Genomic DNA, 11,476 nt, shown 5'->3' with positions numbered 1-11,476 from the left:
TTAGGACACTACACTCATGAGTGTAGTGCCCCACGCCCAGCACCGAAAGGTACTGAACGTAATTTTGGACCGAATGCTAGAAAAGGGCAACGGTCGCGGGTTCGACGCTGTTGCGAATCTGCAACAGCGAGGCGGACCGCCACAAAACGGTTGGGGTCAGTAGGGGCGCAACACTCTACTGATCCAGCAGCAAAATGAGAATTTGCAAATCTTTTGACTAAGTTGCTCCAGACACACAATCATTATGTGTCTCTGCACCTGGTGATGAGGGTAACCTCATCACCTTGAAACTAAAAGTGACAAGTATTTGTCACTAAAGAGCCCCAGTGAACTGTGGAGCGTCGAATGACCTTATTTGTCGCCAGGCGCTAGAGGGTCGTATGCTAAATATGTTGAGCGCGACATCCCTCCAACGAAGATGACGGTGCATCTAGCGACAGGCGCATCGACAACAGTAATGAAACGCGTAGTGAAATTTCGCTACACGTCAAAAGATTTACAGTACGATGAAGATTTTATCTTACTTAAGAAGTAATCTTAATGCTGAAGCGACTAGATTTCAGCATTTCGAGGAATTGATCCCTCGGCAGCATGTAAATAAATTCCAGGAAGAAACCGAGACATTGAATGTCTTGGTTGATGACGGGACAAGAGTAGGCACTTATACTCTTGATCTGTATGCATTTCCGAATCTAACTTCGGAGATAACTCAATTACCAACCCTAGAACCCAAGCGGTTCTGAGAGATCTACATAGTGGTAGAATCAAGCAGATCGGCGTACTCGTCACAGAGGACAAATACGTAACCGATATTCGGTCAGCGGTAATTTTGCAGATACAAATGGGTTTTCAGCAGCGCATCGATGGACGAAAGTGTCCTCGATGTGAAGACTCGGATTGAAAGATACACTTCTCAATCTTGGGAGTCACTTAAGGGAATTCCTCTATACGAGGATTTAATAGAATTCAGGGATGTATTCCCTGAAGCAGTTCCATGCGAGTTGCCTAAGGAGAAAGGCACTCGGCATAAGATCTAGCTCAAACCGGGCTCGAAGTACTGTGTCATGAAGCAGAGGCCACTGCCTCGTGAACAAGTACTTGCGATCGATAAATTCTTGATCGATCGATTAACAGCGGGCCATGTGAGGGAATCAACCTCCCCACATTGCTCTCCGACTTCTGTGTGCGAAAGGCCACAGGAGGGTGGCGGATAGTGCACGCATTCAATAAAATGAATGCTGCAACAGAACCGGCTCAAACGCCGATACCAATTAAAGACGTTATCATAGATGGTATGTCTAAGAGTACGATCTTTTCGTCAATGGATCTGACGGATGGATTTCATCAGTTCCTGATGTGTAAACGGGAAATCCCGTACATAGCAGTGAGCACTTCGAGTGGGATGCTCTGGGAATGGCTAGCAATGCCACGGGGGCTTAGTAACTTCCCTTGCAACATTCAACAGATGTGAAACGTATCGGTTGAGATCGGTGCGAGAATACGCACCGAGTTATTTTGACGATATATTCGTCCATAGCCGGGGCATGGACGGAAGGACGGACGTGGAAGGTCATAAAACTCACGTTCGTCAGGTTCTTGCACTTATGCGAAAGCATAAGTTGTACGCAAATCTCAAGAAGTGTATATTCGCTGCAAGCGAAATATCACCATTTGGGTGCATCGTCGGTAAACACGGCGTGCGCCCTGATCCCGAAAAAATCAAGGCAATGACCGACTGGTCTGTTCCAGTCGATTTCAAGGGACTTAGAAAGTTCCTTGATTTAGCGGCGTACTTGCACAAGTGCTCCTGCAATTATGCCGTGATGACAGTTCATCTCTCTCGTCTCTTGAAAAGGCGGGAATTGGCTATGGAACGCTAGTTGTCAGCGTTCCTCTCAAGGTATCAAGCAAAGCTTGATGGGATGAGTGTTACGATGCACCAACAAGTGGGCACCATTGACGTAGGAATACTTATCTCATAGTAAGTCGTTACTTTTCCTAGCCCCGCCAGTATCAGTTTGTGCGCAAATACATTCGTTCTTGCGAGGTGTGTCAACGGGTGAAACGTAGCCCTTCATCCCGTGCACCTCTTCGACCTCTACCACTTACGGCCGATTGTTGGCAGTCAGTATCTATGGACTTCGTCTTCGGATTTCCCGAAGCCGATCACAAAAACAGTGGTATTCTTGTTTTTGTAGACAGATTCAGCAAGATGTTACATCTTGCTGCAGTACAGAGTCGATTACGGCTCCGGGTCATGCCCGTGTCTTTATCGACACGGTATTCAAACTCCACGGTTTACCCCGTGAACTGGTCTCGGGTAGAGATCCACGGTTTACGGCGAAGTTTTGGCAATCCATGTTCCGATCCCTTGGAACACGGCTGACTATGTCAACTTCTGATCATCTAGAGACATATGGTCAGACGAAACGCGTTCTCGAAGAGATACTTACGTCCAATCGTATCCGAATTGGAGCGAGCTTTACCGATTGTTGAATTCGCCATCAATAATTCGGTGCATGCGTCTATGCACACACCGTTCTTCGAGAATGGCTTACTCCATCCACGCATACCCATGCAATTAGAGGGATCCTCTAGTGTAAGGGGGGGATTCACACGAGCAAAACCATTTCTGGCTCATTCTCATCACGCGCCGAAGTTAACAACGACGCGAGTGATGTCGATGTCGAAGCAATCGACATCGAAGATGGGAATAATCTCATGGCAGTGCGCACAAAGCGCACTGAAAAATACAAGTCAGCAAAGGAATATCTGCTGGCTCGAGAATCAGTAATCCGTCTCGTACAGAATTCCAATGCTAACGCAGTGGAACGACAGAAACGGAACGCAGACAAACATGGAAGAGCAAACATTTTTTAATTTAAAATTAATGACCTAGTGCTACTCTCTACGGTAACTTAACTAAGCGTGTAGTCACTAATGTGGGTAGCAGTAAACTACTACCCAATTTCATTGGGCCTTTCCGTGTACTGCATCGCAGAGGCAACGCGTACACAATTTAGAATTGCCGCGTAGGATGCAAACGCATCCTACGTTTTGCATTGGTCGGCTCCGCTCGTACCATCAGTACGCGGTCTCTTCCGAGGACGGTTCTGATCACTCTTTTCAAGAATCCTTAGAAGACTCTTGTGGTCACGAACCAGATTCTCATGTTGCATCTGGAGATTCTCATGCCGGGTCCGAAGATCCTCAAAATGCGATGAGCGGAAGACAGCTCATCACGAAGAGCGCGATACTTCCGTTCGTACTCCAACATGGAGTACGCACTCTTCGAACGGTCTTCCAACCGCTCGATATGCTGAGCCTGCACCGTCTGCTCTAACGAGCGACGCTTACCGCGCCCGTGATCAAGTCCTTCCTCCATATCATGGAGGAAGCACTCGAGTTTGTCGATCCTCGACATTAGATCTCACACACGGTTCGGATCTAATATTCCCTCCTCCACCATAACCATTGATGGATTCCCACGGTGGTCAGCGTTTCCTTGTGGAACGTATTCAAACCACCGTGATGTGAAGGGCAGCGAACGAGTTATTTTGTTAGGTGGCGCGGTTACCTTGTTCGCTGGCGCGGTTGTCCACCTTCACATGACAGCTTGGAGCCTCGTTTACAGCTGATTCTTGACGTTGAGGGCCTCGTCTATCAGTATGACGAGACCCATGATGGATCAGAAGGTCTATCGGAAAACACGCACCCCTGGCGCTTGCAAATCGATTGCAAAACGTCAATCGCATCGCGCATCTCGATAGAGATGCGAGCCCTTCCCCAAGTCGAAGAAAGGGACATATTCTTTAACTCGCTTCGTATTGTCAGCACAACACGGACAGGGATCACCACACGTGAGGCATGGACGTCCTGCCTTACGTGATAACTGATGCAGTATATACATTGCACCGGTTAGAGTTCGTTTCTCAAAATTAACGCGAATCGGGTTAAGTCTTTGAAGCCAGGCTTCGCGTCCAATGTCTTTGACATTGCGAATGAACGCGCTCCTGGTTTGCATACGAGAGACTTTATCTCGCTTATTGTTGTCACTAAACCATCGATGCTTAAGAAAAGCATCGAGATAAAAATCTTCCTCAGTACGAAAGTTCGTCGCGCTGGGATCAAGGCCATGGAGCTTTGTCGCAATAAATAATGAATATTTATTGTGACGAGTAGTCTCTCCAGACAAGCTATTAATTAGCTGTTCGGGCAAAAGCCACGGCATCTTTTCGGGGGCGAGACGACACATTTTAGTGTCTACGATATCCTGAGTGGTACCCACTGAAGCAGGGGTACCACAAGACCTTATAATACGATGGCTTACGCCATCGTTATCACCACGCAAAGAAATATGTGTGTGTGACGGCACGGGAGACGGTGCTGGCGATGAGGAATCATCCTCATCGTCGGAACCGAACATGCTTAGCGAATGCTACCAGAACCTCTACTTAATGACCCCCCTATTTCGAAAGCTCATAGTCAGCCGCCTGACGATGATCAGGCGACTGTTCTCTTCTCCCCAACTCGGCCATTTTGTCCGACTCGCATTCGTAGTCGACCTCTAAAGGGGTCGCATTCACGTGGTGTATCACCATGTGCACCCGCAACATACAGAGTTGCGGGAGAAGATGACACTACGGCAGACGGAACGACTGCCGCAAGAGATAATAATGCGTCGCCCGCGGCTGCATGATCCGCAGCCGAAGGCGCCGCACTATTCGCATACCGCATGAACTTGTAAACGATGCGATAGAATTAAAGTTATGGTTCTGACCAATCAACAACGATTTTAATAAAGTGGTCTTATAGTGACCACTCTACCCATTGACAGTCAGAGTGATTGTCGTTTAAGGGAGGAGTGATGTAACGGGGTGTATCGTTACAAGAAATCAACAATTAAAGGTTGTTAATTAATATATTATCTAAAAGGTAGATAATATTTATAGAATACTATCTTAAATAGTAACATTCGGAATGCTTATCCATTGGTAGATACAGGCCATTATATACACTTGCTCCGCGGTCCAATCAGCACTGGACGAGCCATAAGAGATAGACAGATAAGGCTTTTATTACATGTTTTGTATTAGCTTATAATTAAGTGAGTATTTAGTAGATAGACAAGAAGAACTTAATTGTTATAATACATTTATTAATTAACCCTCTTTAAAGCAAGTTATTTAAATAGTCATCCTCTGCACGCACTAGTGTACGTAAAGTGACGTGAGGCACCACTCGCACTGAGGCAGTGCGAAGTGGACTTGTATTGAAGCAGTACAAGTCAGTAGTGCCCCGTTACTGTATTGATATATTTAGTTTCCTTTAATATTATTCAATTCGGAAATATTGGAACTATTTAAGTCAAAATTAATAAAGATAATAATTGTGTACCTCATTATTTATTTTATCTCATAAGAAATATTATCTAGTGTTCCTCTCATAGATAATAATATTAGTTATTTCTCTTATAGGAAATAATACTTATGTAAACGGAACTCCATTACATTTAAGCTAAAGACCCTTAGCTTCATATAAACCTTCCTCTGTACCTTTGTGTACGTGAAGTTTCGAGGCACCTCACCTACAATGTAATCAGTATAAGGTGAGCTAGAACTGATCAGTACTAGTGAAAGGTGCCCCGTTACTATAAACACAATCAGATTATTGTGGGTACTTCTAAAAGGTCTTTTAATAAATATTTTGAATTGATGCAGCTTCCAAATGTGAAAATTGAGTCGCTGCTCTTTCATTTAACTTTTCAAAAACCTGACGCAAAGGGTGTGTGTGGCTATACCGTTTCTTATTTTTTGGCCGCACTTCCCAATTCGCGCCTTCGAGCAATATCGGCCAAGAGACGACAACCCTCTGCGGAGTTTCCCCGGTGAAGCCTGACCTCTCGAGCCAGCAAATTGATCCAGCGAGGCGAATATTGTAGTCCTGGTAGAAGCACAATATAAAACTTCTAGTCATAACCACTTTATAGACGTTCTTATTTACTACATTATTTTCTGGCTGCCTATATATCAGGAATCAAGGACATCAGTTCTTGTCGCAATTTTTTTTTTTCTTAGATAAGACCAAGTTTATAATTTTCGGGACCTCACTCAAGTTACAAGCTGCATTAATTGAGACAGATGCTTTTTCTACTGATGTATACCGCTTAGTCAGAAATATCGCAAAAAATTATCGAGCGTGACCAGTTTTTGCGTCCAGACCTTCTGGGATGCTCTGAATCTTTAAATGGCAAGATCCAGTTTTGGATGCTCAAGACCAGAGATGCGCTAATGTGTGCAGGAGCGATTGTATCGCGGCTTTGCCGAGCTCTTACATTTGAATTTTTATCATTTAACCATTTGCAGAGTATCCCCTTCATCTCAGGATTTCTTCTCACCCCTTGGCGTCTTCATAGATGCGTCTTCATCTACACCTAGTGATTATACTCGTGACATGGATTGCAGCTGATTATATTCTTGCAAGTTCAGGCAACAATAACGTAGCCTTGAGAAAAACTTCTGCCGCCAACGCTTCAGCCGACAAGTCTCTAAGTAGGCTTCAGACGATGGCCGGTGCCAGTGAAGAGCGATGGTTTTTTGATTCCGATTGTTCGTCCCATGGCGGCGACAAGCCTTGTAAAAAGAAGAAGAAGAATTTTATTTACAGGGACTGGGAAAAGGTTATTCTGTGGATCGCATTCATAATTTTTACTACCTGTTTCACTGCTATTTTGCTTCTTTAAAAATAATAGCAGCTAATACATCAAAACTTGAAATATTAGCCACCACTCTTACTTTATCTGACAAGATATCTCCACGTGCTCGTGCCAAGAATAGGTGTCGAGATTGAACTAATTGCTTCAGCCCTTCCGCGTACCATGTCACAGTGATTTTCTTGACTTCATGCTTGTGGGTGGCTCTATGCTACTGCCTCGTGGTGGACAAGGTATAGCTAATATTCAACAAAATGCGTAAAGCTGAAACAAACTAAGAATATAACTTATGGCTACGTTGCCCATTCTATCTAGCGGGAAATTGGCGGGAATATTACAATTTCGCCAAACTCCCGCTAGATAGATGGGCTGACAGGTTAGCGACCAACACATCATGGGCCTTACACACCAGCATGGTCGCTGCGCACGCGCTTTGCTCAGCATGTACATGTACACGTGCATGATCATGATTTTTTTTCATGATCATGTACGTGTACTTAAATTTGTTGCGTAATGTTCGTTCCTCGTCCGCTTCAGATAGACCTCGCATTGAAGCTTTTCTTTCGCTTTATCGGCTTTATAAGCGAAGGACAAGGTCGCGGAGGCTGCTATCATCAAATAGCATATCGCTGCGCCATGCTGCACTGTTGTTGCGCAGGATTAAAGTTTAATTCGCTTTACCGAAATAGAGAACATTTAAAGCTGTTTATTTCGGCTTGAAGCCTCGATTGGAGCTTAATGACTCTAGCGCTAGGGAGTCTACTCCATTGCGACGTAAAATTGACTCGATGTTAGCCAGGTCGCCTAGATCAGATGTGACATTGCTTCTCGTCGTGAGAAGTGGTGTCTCTCCACCGCGGTACGATGGATGCTGTTGTGGGCAACGAGCCACGGATTGGACAGCGACTCTTTATAAGTATGCAATTTTTCAGAAAGAGCTTACGATAAAAATTAAAAAAATAATTGAGTAAAGCAGCAGAACAAAAAAAAAATATTCGTTTGGGCTACGCTACTTCAACGCATCGATATTAACATATTATAAGCTTTATGACATGCGTCTTAAGACCACATATCAATTTCGTACGGTCAGGATCCTATGAGACTCACTGTATACTGAAGCACAGGCATGGCCTTACGGCGGCCACGCATACGCACATTGTAACGGGGCAATACGACTTGTACTGCTTCAGTACAAGTCCACTTCGCACTGCTTCAGTTGCGAGTGGTGCCTTACGTTATTTCACGTACACTAGTACGTACAGAGGAAGACTTCTCTTAAAGGCAACTAGTTTAAAGAGGGTTATATAAAAACTGTATTATTATAATTAAGTTTCTCTTCTTTCTATCTGTTAAAGCTAAATTATTATAATCTAATACTTAACATCCAATCGAAATCTTATCTAACCTTATCTGTCTCTCTCTTTTGTTTACATCTATAGTTGATTAGTCTGCCGGATAAATAGATATAATGGTCTATACCTATTTATGGATCAGATTTCTCAACATTACTATATAAAGTAATATCCTCCAAATATTATCTACCTTTTAGATAATATATTAATTAACAACCTATAAATGTTAATTTCATGTAACGATACACCCCGTTACAATACCCAACAAAATTCATTTATACCTATTAATATAATATTTTAGTCTGGATAGCTCAGTTGGTTAGAGTAAAAGACTGAAAATCCTTGTGTCGGTGGTTCAAATCCACCTCCAGACAATTTCATTATAAAAATATGTATTTTTTAAAAATAACTTTTCAATCTTTTACCCTTAAACAACAATCACTCTGACTGTCAGTGGGTGGAGTGTTCACTATGTGACCACTTAATTTAAAAGAAATGATGTTGATTAGTCAGAACCATCATATTAAATTACATCGCATAAAGAACAAATTCATGCGGGGTGTTGATAGTGCGGCGCGTTCGGCTGCGGTTCGTGCAGCCGCAGGTGACGCACTGTTATCTTGCGGCAGACGGAACGTCTGCCGTAGTATCTTCTACTCGCGCAACACTAAATGATGCGGGTGCACGTGGTGATTCACCACGTGAATACGACCCCTCTTTGGAGGTCGACTACTAATGCGAGTCGGACGAAATGGCCGACTCGGGGAGAATGGAACAGTCGCCTGATATACGTCAGGCGGCTGACTATAAGCCTTCGAATGAGAGGGCTTATTCTGATAGACGAGTTAGTAGTCTATTTGGTTCCGACGATGAGGATGATCCCACATCGCCCGTTCCGTCTCCGGTACGGTCACCTGCACCTGTTTCTGTGCAAGGTAATGACGATGGCATAAGCCATCGTCATAAATGTTCTTGTGGTACCCCTGCTTCAGTGGGTACCACTCAGGGGAGTGAAGACAAAGAAGATGTAGCATTTTTAGATGCGGCATTAAATTGTCTCATCTCGCCCCCGAAAAGAAGCCGTGGCTTTTGCCAGAACGGCTAATCGATAGCTTGTCTGGAGAGACTACTCCTTATAATAAATATCCATTATTATTGCGACAAAGCTGCATGGCCTTGATCCCAGCGCGAAGAACTTTCGCGCTGAAGAAGATTTTTATCTCGATGCTTTTCTTAAGCATCGATGGTTTAGTGGCAACAATAAGCGAGATAAAGTCTCGCTTATGCAAGCTTGGAGCGCGTTCAGTCGCGGTGTCAAATACATTGGACGCGAAGCCTGCTTCAAAAACTTAACGCGAATCGCGTTAAGTTTGACAAACGAACTTCAACCCGCGCAAAGTATAAATTACATCGGTTGTCACGTGAGGCTGGGTTTCCATGCCTGCCCATCGGAAAACACGCGCCCCTGGCGCATGTAGATCGATTGCAAAACGTTAATCGCATCTCGCATCTCAATATAGATGCGAGCCCTTCCCCAGGGCGAAGAAAGGAAATAGACATACCCTTTTACCCTCTTCAAGTTGTCAACACAACACGGATTGGGATCACCCCACGTCCGTCATACTGACGGACGAGGCCCTCAACGTCAGCAATCAGCTGGGAACGAGGCTCCCAGCTGTCATGTGAAGGTGGATAACCACGCCAGCGAACAAGATGATTCGTTCGCTGCCCCTTCACATTGCCACGTAGGATGCGTTTGCATCCTACGTGGCAATTCTATTGCGTACGCATTGCCTCTGCGATGCAGTACACGGAAAGGCCCAATGAACTTGGGTAGTAGTTTACTGCTACCCACATTCGTGACTACACGCTTAGGTAAGTTTACCGTAGAGAGAAGAACTAGGTCATTAATTTTAATTTGTAGAACGTTTGCTCTTCCATGTTTGTCTGCATTCCGTTTCTGACGGTCCACTGCGTTTGCAATGGAATCCTGCACGAAATGGATTACCGATTCTCGAGTCAGCAGAAATTTCTTTGCGAACTCATTTGTTTTGTCTTTTTTCAGTGCGCATTGTGCGCACTGCCATGAGAGTTTTCTCATCTTCGATGTCGATTGTTCGACATCGACTGCATTCGCGTCGTTCGTTACTTCGACGCGTGATGAGAGTAAGCCAGAAGCCTCGTGTGAGTCCCCCCCTTAAAGTAGAGGATCCCTTTAATTGGGTGGGTATGCGAGGATGGCGTAAGCCATTCACGAAGAACGGTGTATGCGTTGTAGACGCATGCACCGAATTATTTATAGCGAATTAGACCATCGGTAAAAACTAACTCTAATTCGGATACGATTAGACGTAACCTCGAAGTATATCTTCGAGAACGCGATTTACGCGTTTTATTTGACCATCCGTTTCTGGCTATCGGATGTTGACATAGTCAACCGTGTTCCGAGAGATCGGAACACGGATTGCCAGAACTCCGCCGTGGATCTTGGATCTCTATCCGAGGCCAATTCACGGGGTAACCCATGTAGTTTGAATACCGTGCCGATAAAGACACGGGCACAACCCGGAGCCTTAATCGACTCTGGTACTACAGCAAGATGTACCATCTTGCTGAATCTGTCTACAAAAACAAGAATACCATTGTTTTTGTGATCGTCCTCGAAGAATTCGAAGACGAAGTCCATATATATAGGCTGCCAATACTCCGCCGGAAGTGGTAGAGGGTTGAAGAGGTGCACGAGATGAAGGCTAGGCTTCACCCGTTGACATACCTCGCAAGCACTAATGTACTTGCGCACGAACTGATACTGGCGGGGCCAGTAAAAGTCGCGATTTACTGTGAGGTAAGTCTTCTCACGTCCAGGATGTCCAGTTGTTGGAGCATCGTGACACTCATATATGATGCGCAAGCGCAAATATTTGTGAGTTGGGACGACGACACGTGGAGTGTCGCCGGTAAGGGCTGTGTAATACATTAAGCCGTTGTGTGTTGTGTATCGATCGGATGACGATCGATATAAAGCCGGTAAATCTTTAAAAGATTTATCGGATGGATTCATTATTTGATTCATAAAGCATAGAAGGTCCTTCTCTTCTGTGTAGGCTTTCTTTATGTCATCAACAAAGGTTGATGACGGAACACTCGTAGTGAGTGTTGCCAAAGTGGGATTATTTTCACAGTTGGAGTGCACTGCTGACTCGAAATCGGGTCGGCGTGATAACGCATCAGCGACGACATAAGTCGTCCTGGTTCTATTCAACGGAGAAATTATACTCCGCGAAGAAGGATAGCCACCTCGCCATTCTTTGCGAAAGGTGTGGGCTGTTTACGGCCGTGCGTAATGACGCATGGTCAGTATATACGATGAACGGTCTATCTCGGAGGAGATAGACCCTAAATTTAGCCAATG

This window comes from Bremia lactucae (genome assembly GCF_004359215.1).
Source record: "Bremia lactucae strain SF5 chromosome Unknown BlacSF5_NotPlaced_201_SHOA01000006.1_244224bp, whole genome shotgun sequence".
In the NCBI taxonomy this organism is placed as follows: Eukaryota; Oomycota; class Peronosporomycetes; order Peronosporales; family Peronosporaceae; genus Bremia; species Bremia lactucae.
Note: the sequence above shows the minus strand (reverse complement) of the source record.